General features: G+C 32.9%; 2 protein-coding genes and 1 pseudogene across 2 annotated transcripts in view; 2 read left to right on the top strand and 1 right to left on the bottom strand.

Moving 5' to 3' along the window:
• LOC148616842 (ATP-dependent RNA helicase DDX1-like) overlaps positions 1–15,087 on the bottom strand; it is a 206,856-nt gene that overhangs the window by 86,570 nt on the left and 105,199 nt on the right. The window lies entirely within an intron of this gene.
• Positions 2,399–15,087, top strand: part of LOC148616843 (uncharacterized) — a 37,783-nt gene continuing 25,094 nt past the window's right edge. Inside the window, exon 1 of the mRNA XM_088583967.1 lies at positions 2,399–2,468. The gene's annotated coding sequence lies outside the window, so the exon portion shown is untranslated. The remainder of the gene's footprint in view (positions 2,469–15,087) is intronic.
• Positions 7,024–8,459, top strand: LOC148616844 (uncharacterized; annotated as a pseudogene).

Below are 15,087 nucleotides of genomic sequence, written 5' to 3'. Positions count from 1 at the left end.
TGGACTCATAAGGGGGGCATATCTTGCATACATCCCCTAAAATTCAGAAGGAGAAAAATTTTGGCATAAGGTATTGACTTTTCACAAATTTTACTCTTAAATGTTTTCTTGCCTTACTTGACCTTTAATTCTATTATGACCCCTGAATTCCTATGTTATCCCCTGTTGTTCCCGTAATTCGTTATAGTATAAGTATAATTTTAAGTTGACAATCACCAGCAGTTGACTAATCATTACTACCAATAATAGCACTAGTGCAGGCCTGTATCCAGGTAATGTCTTAGATAGGGGGGAAGGTATTAGGACAAAATTTACCAAAACTATAACAGCGACTAACCTATTTTAATCTCATTTTTAACACCATTTTGCCTCCACAGGGTAGGGAGTCAGGTTGTATCCCCTGAACCCCCCTGCCTACAGATATGTAGTATTTTGACTAATTATGAGTAAGTTACTAATCACTTCTAACAGGAAGGAGAATAATCAACATAGATACATTTCTTTAAATTCAATATCTTAATGCCTGAGTCTTTCTAGAAGCTGTTAGATATATCTCTCTTTGTCTTCAATTTTTCCATGCAAGAAAAGCTATCATGTTCTGAAGCAATGAAAATTGCACAAGATTGATATCAAAAATGGCTTTTGTTTTCAAAAGGCTCTTTTTCTGCAAAGACATGTAATTTTCTAATGTCAGGGATTGAAGACTCTCAGATCTTTTAGCTCATTACAATATAAGGCCATAAATCGTATGTTTGAATTAAGCTAAACATAAAACTAAAGATGAAAATTCTTCTGTAATTAGAAAATACTAAGAATTAGTATGATTTAATGTGATATTTCATATAAAATCAAGGAAAATTTCATTAGACTTATCTCTGTAATGTTTTCGTCGCTTATCAAAGGAGAATGCACTGGTTGCATCTAATACTTGAAAAGTTGCAAAATGGTCTAATTAAGTACTTGAAAGACAAAAGTAGGTTAAATGGGTATTTTTTTTTTAATTACTTATGTAACACAAACAATTTCTTCACGCAATTAAAAAGAATTACCAATATTAAAGCTGTATAGTTAAACACAATTACACAAACTTATAAAATCATCAACCTCCTACATTTCAAATTTTTCAAACATCAAAAGAAGGTATTGATACTTTTAATATTTTTAAATTAAAAACTATTAAAAAAAAATGTTATTTTTAGAAATTGTTGTTACAGAAAGTGATAGCTTTATGATACAGTACAGATCTCATCCATCAATAACTAATAGTGGTCCAGGTAGGAGGATTTCATTATTTTTTCAATATTTTTCAGGAGCTGTAAAATCTGAATAATTTCATAGCAGAGTTAAGCCAGCATATCCTGCAAAAGATGCACGTTACAATGACAAGTTAAGGTCATAAAAAAATTTCAGAAATTTGAACTGCTGAAAAAAATCAAACAAACAAATTTGGGGTTTAGCCTATTGAGATGGGGCAGATTGGGATGAAAATCTACAAAATAATTTGATTTGGTCTAAACCCTTTCCGTCAAAATGAAGTCTTCAGACATCTCAAATTTTAAAAACACCACACTCTTTTCTAGGGCTGGTAAAGGGCTTAAACCAAGGGTTTCTCTGCACTTTTTTTGGCTTATTTGACATGAAAGGCTTATAACTAAAATAAATGACAATTTTTTGGTGCAGTAGGGTACCAAAAGGAAATCCTGCAGGGGGTCCTGTTTGGGAGTTTAAAGGGAGTGCAAGCCCTTTGCTGACAGAAAAATCTGGAGGCCTTACAGCTTTGCCAAATTGCCTTAAAATTGTCAAAAAAATGCATTTTTCTGCCTATTTGAGGGCCTGCTGTCGCCATGGTAACTAAGAACAAGACTTCGCAATCTGTTTTCTGAAGACACTTTGCAAGTTAATACTTCTGCCAAGTTTGAGCTTTTTTGGACTAAATTTTTAAAAAATCTAGAAAATTTTGAAATTTTTGGCTGGAATCACTCGTGTAAAAAACATGATACATCAGACAAACCCAACAAAGGAAACGGTTAAATAAGTTATAGTACTAAATAACTATGACAAAGGACAAACAGTCAATGATACATCAACAAGCCAATGTTCTATAAAAGTCAATTCTCTGAGGAAGGGATCAACCATAAAGACTTATAATTCCAATATACAGAAAACGACAGTAAAACTATTCAATTTACATATTGTATGATGACTACTGAAAAGCAAGTAATAAAATTAAGACTTTGATTGCACTTTTGTTACTTAGCTACTTCCATAGTATCATAAAATTCAGCAATGTGATGGAAACATCTGCAAAGTCATACTTTTATGGCAAAAAAAACCAACAAAAATACAACTCAATAATTTTTGCACAGTTATATAACAATTATTGGTGTTTAAATACCTTCTTTGTAGAACAAGGAAATGTGTCATAGCAAAATAAACTATGGATCAAATTCTTCAAATAATATACTGGGGTATGTATCCTTGGTTGCTAAGATACAGAGAGTTAGATATAATTCTTGTGTAAATTTCAATTATATGATAATTAATTGTAAAGAGTGAATAACCAAAATATGATCTTATGAGTGCTGAAGAATGCCAAGACATTACGAGTGCACCAGCTTGTCGTGTGCACATGCAATAATCATATTTGGTTCTTCATAATAAACAATTGTTAGTCCTATTTATCATGTTCATTTTATCAATAGTTTGTTGTTACTTTCAAAATTATTTTTTTTATAATTTTGTGACAGGCAAATTGACATTCCAAAACATCCATGACATCAAGTAAAGTTAATGTCACAAAAGAAACTATTGAAATTTATTATAAAGGGAACATTAGTTAGTTCACTGCTATCTATATTATAAAAGCCTATCACAAAGTCTCTGGTCATTCTGTATCTAAATATAGACATTGTAAGAGTCAATGAACCAAAGCTGCAAGGGCATATCCGTGATCAATCTCCTTCGTAGAACTATAATCGCTTCCTGCCTTATAATGTATCACTCTGCTTACTTGGAGACTGCTATACAGGATGTGAAAAAAATTCACTGGGCATAAGCAGTACCCATTACAAATCATCAAAACTGTTACCCATGTACTGTACTAATTTGTATAAAGGGGTAAGGTTTAACACTGAGTGTTTGAAATAGCAAATATACCCTCAGCACTGGGTCTATGATATAAATTATACAACTATGGTTCTACAATAATAACCATTGACCAAAGTGCAATTCTCATTAAAGTGAGCTAATTATTAACTTCCTTATTGATTCATATATCTATAAAATTGTTTCAATTCTGAATCCATACTTGTTCATCCTTCCACATTAGGGAAGAGACTCCCATATAATCAACGAAAGGACTTAATACGCTAAGGCCCGTTTTTGGTCCCCCATTTCAGAAAAAATAATTTATGACGAACATATCAATTAAAAGAAGAAAACAATGGCCAAACATCTCAATTTTGTCATATACCTAGTATTTTAATCGTAGTGTCACCTAAGACCACCTTTTAAGAAGTCAAAATACCACAGAAACGGAAAATGCGGGTAAAAATGTGATTTTAGTCACAAACTTCTATTTTAATGCCTCAGATAACGTGACCCACAAAAAATAAAATTAATTTGGACAATTCTCGTAATGCAGAATCATAATCAAAAGACATTATTGTGGGTCACATTGGTGGAGACGCTCAAAAATTGAAAAAAACAGCTGAAAAATGGACTTCGTTTACTATCATAATAATATTGGAACGTAACCGGTGATGGGACGGCACTTTTCTGAAGGGATGTCAACATGTACGTCGGATTTTCACCGCCAGAATCGATTAACATTTTATGGAATCCATTTTCAGGTAGTTTTTTAGCATGTTATAATAAAAAATAGGGGTCAAAGGAAATTTTATGGGGAATTAATGTGGGGTCAAAAAGACGGTCTTTATCTTGCAAGATCTTATTATTTCCTGAAAAGATCCTGATCATGTATTACTCAGCTTCTTTGAACATTTCGTGGAGGTTATTTCAACCGATAAGACCTTTCATTCTTTTTTTATATTAGGGTAGTGGGGAGTCTGTTTTGCAGATGACAAAATTGTGACCGGAATCATGAATGCAAGTTGTTCGTCCCTTGGGTGTAGTGTGTCCGAGAGGTTCAGAATCGCTAAATATTATTTCCTACAAGCGGTCGTAGTTTGAATATACATATAAAATATCATGAAATATTTATATTTATCAAAAATAAAAATAGTACATACATTCCGTATATCGTTTAGAATTGTTAATAGGACTTATGGCATAATGGTTAGCGTGCCGGTCAATGAAGCAGACGGTTCGAATCTCAGTGCTGGCAATTTTTTATTTTTTTTTTTACTACGTATTTAATATTTATTTGTTTTTTTGATATAAAGTAACACCTATCTACATTTTCCCTGGAATAATTGCAGCAGTGACTCGCTGATTGCAGTGTTAAAAAATACTTTTGACTTTTAATATATTTTGGTTGTAAATATTCTGTCCTGCAGAATACAAAAATGTGACAAGATTCGATAATGCATTTTTTTCATCCCTTGGGTGTACGTTCTTAAGTGAAATCTGAAAATTATTTATTTCTGCAAACGATTACAAAAGATATTTATGTACCAAAAGTACGGATAAGTACATATTTTTCACTTAATATTGGATAGTTCGCCGTGGCAAAGTGGTTAGTGTGACCAACTACAGAGCAATTGATAGCGGTTCGAGTCTAGAATTATTTTTTTTTCATATTCAACTGTGAACATGTTTTTTACTATTCATATATTGTATTATAGATTATACGAATTTAACTGGAATCAACATGGTGACATAAAGAGGTCAATATTTGCTATTGTTCTGTTTGTGGCTGTCTGCTTTACCTTATATAATATCGATGGTAACTAATTAATATACAGTCGATATGTCTAACTTGGATTAGTCAAAATCTCCTATAACTCGAACTAATTACAAAGTCCCAGCAAAACTCCCCTTACTCAAATACAATTTTACCTCGGTTGACTCGAACTCGGATGAATCGAAACCTCGGATAACTCGAGGTAATCAATCAGTCCCCTCGATAGGACTTCGAGGTTAATTAACCCTGATGTCTGGAAGTCAACTAATTAGTCAGAAAACTGATTGCCTTATTACAAACCATGATCGAAGTGTATTTTAACAACGATTAGCGTGGCTTTTAAAATTAATTTGTTGACACTCTTTATGGTTCAATTTGTTTATTTAATTAATTTAAAATTGCGCATGTTGTTAAAAGAAATGAATTTTATTAATAACACGTCGGAATTTACACTAACTGTGATATCAGATATTTTGATATTTTGATAAAAAAAAATTTTTAAAAAGCAGATGCATCTGGTATCTGACTATTTAATGAAAAATTGAACAGATGATAGTAAGGGTATTTCAATGACTACATTCGTTTTGCTAGGGAATTTGAAATTTTATCGTTATAATTTAGAGCACATGGTCTGACGATACTCCTGATTGTGAATCAAACAAAGCAGTTTGTTATGAATTATGACGTTATTGATATTGAAAAAATAAAAAGGAAATTTCACTAAAACACTTGCTGCCGTTCATTATTTCAAACATGATATACAACATACAAAAAAAATATCTTCCGATATGAAACGCAAGACATTACGAAGTACTGTGTAAAATGAAATACATGTACATGTACAAGCACAACAAATGATGTAACTACAGAAACAATCATTAACCAAACTACTAGTATATCAGGTTTATCCTCAAACTCGGATTACTAGAAACTCGGATAGCTTGAACATTTCTGCATGGTCCCTTCGACTTCGACTTAACGAGGTTCGACTGTAAGATGCTTTTTCTTATAGGACAGTGTTCTAGGATTTTTCAGAAATTGAGGTTTCCTCAGGAAAAATCCACATAAAATCAACTTTCCCAGTCAATGATTGCTTTCCTAACAAAATAAATTCTTACAGCATATGAAGTTTTCAACTGGATACAGGAAAGTGTAATTAAGCACCTAACTTTTCCTGACCCAAATTTCGCTTGCCCTGGGTAGGAATCCTAAAACACTGTGGGGACTGACCATATTGTATATTTGAAGGGCTGTAGAGAGGGTGGGAACGGGAATTAGGGGGTGTCGGAACCAGGAGTTAAGGGAACGGGAACCAGGAGGGAAGGGACAGGAACCGGGAATATATAAGTATGGAACCTGGAGTGACATTTATTTGGAAAAATGGGGAGGTTGGGAACTGGGGAGTAAAAGGGAAGGGAACTGCTGATCCCCTAAGTGCACCACTTAAGTGTTATTTTAAAGGAGTGTTTAAGAGGCGGGAACCAGGATGGGCAGAGCAGACTGGGAAAAGGAATCTGGAAATAAGGGGGAAAGGAAACGGGAGTGAAGGTGGCAAGAACTGCTGACCCTGTGTCCATCTCCTGAATTTATATTAGTTTTAGCATTTGCATGATTGAAGCCTATATGAATTGATATTTAAACAAAACAAAAAACATACCGTCATTTATTAATTACTGTATAGTATACAAATTATCCCTGCAATAAATCATAGACTTAAGACAAAGTATTACATGTACGTCGTAACTTCACCAAAAATTATGCATAATATAGGATACTATTTAACAAATGTCTCATATAAGTAGTAAAATTTTGAAAGACCTAATCAACATGGAATTGACGGGGAGCTAAAGTACATGTTTACATGAACTGATTTAAAACCGGAAACCCCTAAGAAGGGAAAATTGCTTTATTGTCAGTGGGTCATTCTTTTTTTGTCTAGACCTACATGTACACATTTGATATAAATTACTATGTAGGTACAATGTACATGTTGATGACATAAAGACAGAATCTGATAACGAAAATTGGTCACACTTCAGAAATCCGTATATAGGATATTTTATTGCCACAAATAGCAGCTGTTCCTCGAATCATTTAATAGGGAAATATTTTAAGCAAGATGCTTTAAATGTCTTGCAGGAAACATCACAGACATTTCTGAATAGAATTGACATAAATGATTTGCTCACAAGAACACGCTTGATGTTAAAAGATATCGGAAAGTTTGTGGAAAAACACACAACACCCACAGCAAAAAACATTATCTGCTGGTAATCAAGATGGTGTGGCTGTATTGGTCCTAGACGGAACTTACATTCATATACAAAAAAGTTCCTATCACCAGTTCCAGAAACGCACAAACAGTTTGCATAAGAACAGACCTCTGGTGAAGCCCATGCTAATAGTCAGGTCCAATGGTTATATTTTGAGTGTGCTTGGCCCCTATTTTGCAGATTGTCATAACAATGAAGCACCAATTACAAAACACATGTTTCAAACTAATTCAGAGTACATAAAGCAGTGGATTAAAGACAGTGATATCTTAGTCATAGACAGAGGTTTTAGGGATGCTCAAACCTTTCTTGAAAATGTGAACTTAATGTTGAGATGTCATGTTACATCAAAAAAGGGGAGAAGCAACAAACTACAGAGGATGCTAATTCATCCCGTCTTATCACAAAAGTTAGATGGGTTGTTGAGAGCGCCAATGGGCAAATTAAACAATGGGGCTTTTTAGACAAAGTTGTATCGAACCACTTTGTCCCTCATATAGGAGATTTTGAAAAGATTTGTGCACTCTTGATAAACTGCTTCCATGCTACTTTGATTAATGACTTTGGAAATGATGAACTGGGGCAAATAATGGTAGAAAGAGCACAACAACCAGACCGTATACAATAAATTGCTGAAGAGAACAATCTTATCAGGAAAAGGCACAGAGGTTAACGGAACTGAAAATGTGCTCGATTTTCCTAGGCTAAGCTTACAACAAGTCAGAGACATACCTATGGGTGTATACCAACTCAAGCTAGCGCCAAGGTATACAGAGAGTCATCTGTCTGATGATAACTATGTTCTCAAACATGCAAGGATAGACCCAACCTGCTTAGAGTTAAATTGTCATCGAGACATTCCTCGTCGAAGGTCTGTAGTTTGTGGATTGCGTTCAGCGATGACGACATCACAGGCTGGTATTGTACCTGCAAAGTCGGTGCACGAGTTGTTGGTACTGTGCGCACATCTCTTCCACTATCTGGTATCTAGGGTGTAGTAGATGGCAACAACAGCCATTTCCGTCTTGTCGATTCTCTGACTCTATTATCAATGCTACAGATATGCCACCGCTTGAAACAGAGTCAGAATCAGAGAGTGATGGACCAACTGAGGAATGATATGTCAGTGATACTGATTAAGAATGCATGTACCAGCTTTACATTAAAGCCCCTTTACACATATATGGGAAATACATTTAAATTAACTTTTTTTAATAGACATAGAAATACAAGTGTTCATCCGTCTGTCAAAAAATAAAATACTTTGAGACTTGGAATGATAATACAAAGTAAGACGTATATTGGATTATCTTTGGTCTTTGAAATATGCAAAACAAATCACTTTATTCTCATAAACGAACTTTTGGAGGGTAATAGGTTTCACCCGATCAGCCCAAATTGTGTTGTTCACTTCTGCTACATGTAGACTACAATGCTATAAAGATATTGTAAGGAATTAATTTTCGGGCAAACATTTTTTTCTGTCTGTCCGTCTATTTGTTATGGGATAATTCAGTCCTATTTTGTTATCATTTCCATATATGTATCTGTCTTTTTCAAGTATCCAACCTTTCTTTATCCAAAACATTAAATTATGTTAAATACTGAATTGCTTTTTTATTTCCCCCTGCATTTAATAGCAGTCTATGCTGATGATCCTGAATTTCAGATCTTCCATAACTGTATCAACTCTGAAAACATTCAGCATAAAATAAAAGAACACAGAAGCAAATCGTATTTAATAACTCTGTATACAACAAGAGATTTGTAATGTCTGCCAGTATCGCAAGAAACGATAAATAGTAATGTATTAACACAAAATCAATCAAGGAAAACAAAAGAAGCTAACAAACAAAACATAAACTAAGCTACACAAATACATGTAAATACGACGCTCCTTGATATGTTGTATAATTCTAGATTATCACTACTTTGTTTAAAATCCTTTTGATCTTGCTATAACGATAATTTTCAATCTCACGCCAGTCGAGTGAGAATGAAAATTATCGCTAGTTTCTATGTCCTCGCGTGACATACAAGCAACAGCATAGGAATATTAGATGACCCAAATAACCATCTGTTTGTTTACTGCCTACGAAATAATGGCTAATTTGTGGCAATATTTTCTAGTCTACAATGGAAAATGATTTAATACAGTAACTCGCTCGATTAGAATGAATAAATCCCAAAATTATTTAACAAATTTTAAACGCGAGCGTCATAGTTAACCTATCTTTTTCAAAAAATGTGTATCACAACTGCACAACATATGTGACGTCACATAGCACGTAGCTGAAAAATAGTCCCGAAAGGAAATTTTGCAGTGCTTATAAAACTTACATATTTTGGTCAAGAAAACTGAAAATAAAAGCTTACAATTCAGCAAAACAGCGATAAACAGGTTATTAAATGTTTAACAAAGCCGCTCAACGAGATAAGCATGAGAAACTCCTTCTCATCAAAAAAATATAAAATAATCTAATAGTATCACTGTATTGTGTGAGTCGTTGTCACATGAACATTTACTCCATAACCTCCTGTTGTCAAATAAGCAAAATACATAGTTACAAACGTCAAGGGGGATATAGAACTCAACCATAAATATTGAGTCAATTTTAACATTTTCATGAACCAAATACATTTAAGTGATTGACCGATACTTGTTATTATGAACATGATCAATGAGTTTTTTAAATGGAGTTGGTCATTTAATGAAGCATCTTCATTTACATACTGTAAGATGCATATAATACATGTATTGTATGTCTCTGATAGCTCTACAAAACAATATTCAAGAATTTGCATTTTTTAATCCATGTGATATTATCTAACCCAATAAAAAAAGAATGTTGTCAGTATATAATTAGATATAACCATTCTTGACAAAATATACTCATGGTTGCTATGGAGATTTTTTTCTGGTCACCATGGAAACCAATGTTGCCTGGTTTAGTTTTGAACAATAGAATTATAACTTCAGATAGCGATCTTATAAAAATACATCATAAAGCTTTTTTCATTTTTAGAACATGCGAAAATATATCACAATAATGGTTCATTGCTATGATAATTAATGGTTGCTATGTAATCTTTTGGGTAACCATGGAACACCTTATTCCTAGGAGCAGTTTTTTTACCATATAAATAGGAGTTTATATTATTTTAGTAAAACTGATGTAATAAAAATACATTGTTTAACACTCAATAAAAATACAAAGGCAACATGAAAGAAATGATAGTTAGTTGTCATGAAAATGAATGGTTGCTATGCAAAAAAAAAACCCAAAAAAACGGGTTTTCGGGGGAAAAAGTTTCTTTGTTGTAAATGCCGTTTACAAAATCCAATTAATTACTCCATGTCAGACAGTGTTAATGGAGGAGAATCTCCCAGATGAACTGTTCCAAAAGCTGATACGTATTTGAGAAGTACTTAGATACTAAATATCAATGGTTAATTGCTGTTTCACATCAGGAAACCCCATAAGACATTCAGATGGAAAAAATAGAAGGTGTCGGTGTAAGTATTTGACAGATCGATGACCGATCTATAACCAATGACCAATCTGATCACTATTTTGTTGTGTAAAATGACGTGTGATCGATTCATATAAATTTCAAAATTTGTATTGGAACAAATCCAACACATTGCTATATTTAATGTATTAAGAATTTTAAAATATCAAATCCACGTTTAGTATTTCATTAAAAAAGACATATTTAAAAGAAAATTAATAAAATTGATGTTTTGATTTATATCATTTCGTAAATATTTTATTAAAATGGAAAATTGAAACAAAGGAATCCGTAAAATATATAAACCAATCAGTGGTCATGTGATAAATAATGGAAGCGATCACCGGTTTAACGGATCACTTTGACAGATCAATGACTGATCAGAAACTGATTGGTGACTGATGGCGGACCAGAATTATAGTTACATGGATTGGTTCAGGTACTGTAATACAGAATAAGTGAAAATTTCATCAAATTACATACAGCAGTTTTAGAGGAGTTGCAGACTAGCAAACAGATGGACAGGATGACCACTATTCCTATAATCCATGGAAGGGATATAGTGATCACTTTTACTATGATCCATGGGAGGGATATAGTGATCACTTTTCCTATGATCCATGGGAGGGATATAGTGATCACTTTTACTATGATCCATGGGAGGGATATAGTGATCACTTTTCCTATGATCCATGGAAGGGATATAGTGATCACTTTTCCCATGATCCATGGGAGGGATATAGTGATCACTTTTCCCATGATCCATGGAAGGGATAGTGATCACTTTTCCCATGATCCATGGGAGGGATATAGTGATCATGCTGTCCTTTCATCCATATATAATAATGTGGTAGTGAGAAAGTCTTCAATTACGTTCCCTCCTTTTACAATCTGACAATAACTATACTGCTTTATACAATATATATTCTCTGTGTCTGAGATTACAGTGTCCAACCTCTCTTTGAGGTTTTATTATGACAAGTTGACAAGGTGATTTTTATTGATCCCAAAAAGATATATGTACATGTATATATACTGATGGACAAAAAACAAGGTCATTACAGAAGCTGCACAAATATTTGACCTTGAGACCTTGACCTTTGACTATTTACCTAAAAAATCCAATGACTTCAATAAGTTCTGAAATCAATGTATGGACTAAATTGAATCCATACCATTTGATATATATATCAATTCTATTGTTGAAAAGAATGTAAAAATATGTCAGAGGTTAGCATATATTAAGATAAAATTACAACACCATTACAAGTAGGGTAAAGCTTGCTTCGGGCCACCTCCTGGAGAAGTATTCACCAATACATATATTCCAGAATATATCATTTATGACATCTAAAATACCTGCTTTTCTTGTTTCTTTAATTCAGAACCAAACAAGTATTCAATGATTTTTTACTAACTCAAAGAACATGGAAATTTGTCCACTCATAGACAAAGAAAATAAAGTCAATTCAGTCACACCTACAGCTTCTATTGTAAACAAAACATTAATCATTATAAGTTAGAAACTCTTTGAATTCATTATAACTATTTTGAAGATAGCGTTATGATATATTGAACATTTCTACCTCCCGTTAGGATTAATAGTTTGGGTGGAATTCATTAACTTTTATCTATTACGTAATACAGTTATATAAAAATTAGAAGAAAAAAAAACAAAACAAAATAAACAAATCATGCATTTAATCCTTCTACAGATGTTCTTTATAAACAATACCCTTTTCATTTTCCAAAGCCAGTTCTGCTTCTAATATCTATCTTGTGAGGTCTAGAAATGAACTGAATGCAGAACTAGGATATTGTTATAAACTACAGAAATAAAAAAAAAAAAAAAACATCAGATAAATGGTGATGCACACAGACTTAAGGCAAGATATTATGGAAATGCACAGATCAAACTATCCATGTCTCAATTAAAGCATTAGGATACTCCTCTTTCCTGAAAAATGAGTTTCATCCCAATTTTGCATATCAGGTCAATGTAACAAGAAAAAGATAAATCATATGGATTTATTGTTACCAGGATCTAATCTTGCTCAACCACAAATAACATTCATGTTTCAGCTGAAGGCATCATATACTAGATACATGAGAACAAAATTTTAAATTAACCATTCGGCCAAAGTTTAATGCTTGAGTTACATCTCTTTTTGTGTACTGATGTCAAATTTTGGGATTACAAGCCTGTTAAACATAAGGATGATTTTGGGGCAGACTTTTCAAAAAGAGTTACTCGATCAGTCGTCAGTTCTGATAACGTAACACTTGTTTTACTTTATAAACATCTTGTCTGGTCAAATACTTGTTTAAAAATGTTGTCTCAAATAAAGATAATTAACAGGGGCTGGTAAAAAAAACACTTTGGACCAGTGAATTTTAAAAGCTCAAATGACATACAGATTCTCCACAATTTCTGTTTTAAGAGACAAACAATGGTCGTTAAACATCATCTGACATCATCGCCTGTTATTATAGGCATGTAAAAATATAGTGAACTTGAAGTTGCAAGCACTGTCTTGCTTTGTTTACCTTACTCGTACAACCAAAATTAATATACAGGGTTTGACATTAACTTTTCGTGATAGGTAGCCCACAGGACCATGTTATTGATAATTAGGTAGTCCTCAAAATTATTTGTGGTCCTGTTCTCAGGACTAATGAAATTTTAAGAACTAACTGAGGTAGTCCAAAGGACTACCCATTGATATTTCAATGTAGTCCTCCTAGAAATTAGGTAGGCATAAGACTACCGGACTACTGTTAGTGTCGAACCCTGCTATACAGTAACCTACCAAATTTGAAAATGATCTATCCAATGGAATTGAAGGAGCATGTTGTTTTAACTTACATACCTTAACTTTTACTATAAAAACTAATAATTCTGTTCAAGTCTTACCTGCAAATGAAAGAAAATACAGTTACCATAAAAAAAAAAAATATAAAAAAATAAACTTTAAGAATAATATATACTGTATCAGAGAGGAAAATATCAAAATGTTTAAGTGTAAATGTTTGTAAGAATCAGGCAAAATGGGAAAAATCAGAAACATGCATGTCAAAACCCCACCGATCTTACAATAAAATATCACTCAAAAAAAGACCATCATTTGATCTCTGCATCATTGGATTTGCTCAAAAATTTTACAATAGAATCTTAAAAAAATTAGGTTTTGACAGAGTTATCTGCCCTTGAAGGGTTCATTTTCAGTGCATTTCAATGAAATTGTAACTTCATGGTCCAGCATGATATGGAAAATCTTGTCAGTTTACCTTGATTCTGATGGTGCAAAAAGTCAAATTACACTATCAAAATAATGGGTTTTTCCATTTCATGTTTCACCTACTGCCGGATTCTTAGAAGGACTGACACTTAATTAACATGATCAAAGATTAGGTACACTTGCCACCAATTTTAGTAATGTTTTTTTTTTTCAATCTACAACTCAGCCCAGTGATGCTAAATAGTACCAGTGGTTGTTAAAAGAACATTATAGCAAATAAAATTGTTAACTTCACGGGATAGAGTTCATCTTATGTAGAGTCAAACTTTGTATTATTCCAAAGGAATTTGAATCTAAATCTGATAGAAATTTAAATATTCATTTTAATATTTCATTTAACTACCGAAGAAGTTCATCAGGTAAAGGTCATTCAATCAAGGAAAAACAAACTCTATCCCAAGAAGTTAACTGTTTTACCAGCTGTACATACTTTCAGTTCAAATACTGAGCATAATAATCATGGCAAAGAAATCAAATTGACTTTCAAAACAGATGAAAGAGATTATTTGAGAACTTTCAAATAGAACAAGAGGCTTCCAGGAGCCTGAATCACTCACCTGGTTAAAGTTTGTCTTTCAAGGGTTTCCCTTGAACTTAACAAGGACTAATCCAACAATTTTGACTCAAAAGATTTTTGAAAAAAAGAACATTAAAATTAGCCTAAAAAGGTCATAAAAAGGGCAATAGCTCTAACATGGCTAATCAGATTAAAATGAAAATGTGACCAGATAGATCTCATCATGCTGAACACTTTTACCTATGTCAAAATTTGGCAAAACCTAACAGTTTTGGACATATATGCAAAAAACTACTGTCTGACCCCTACATTCTATTTTTAGTAGTGGCGGCCATGTTTTTTCTAACATGATATTCATTGTATCAATTTATCGTGGTAAATTTTTTTTAAAAGCTGTCAAAAAGTACATACATGTAAAGCAAGATATTATACTTCACTTGCTTGGATTTTATATTTGGTTATCCTAATACCTTTAGGAAATATTGAGAACTAGAACCTTGCAAAAAAATCTCTATCACAATAATTTCGTCTTATTCTTATTTCTTCTATGCTCTCTAAGTTAGTATCCAATAATTCAAAAAAAAAAAAAAAAAATGTCAGTCCAACAAAAAACATTTTTCT

This window comes from Perna viridis, chromosome 5 (assembly GCF_037379345.1).
Source record: "Perna viridis isolate PV_CMFRI_1.1 ecotype Kerala chromosome 5, ASM3737934v1, whole genome shotgun sequence".
Taxonomy (NCBI): domain Eukaryota; kingdom Metazoa; phylum Mollusca; class Bivalvia; order Mytilida; family Mytilidae; genus Perna; species Perna viridis.
Note: the sequence above shows the minus strand (reverse complement) of the source record. Positions and strands in the feature narration are given on the sequence as shown.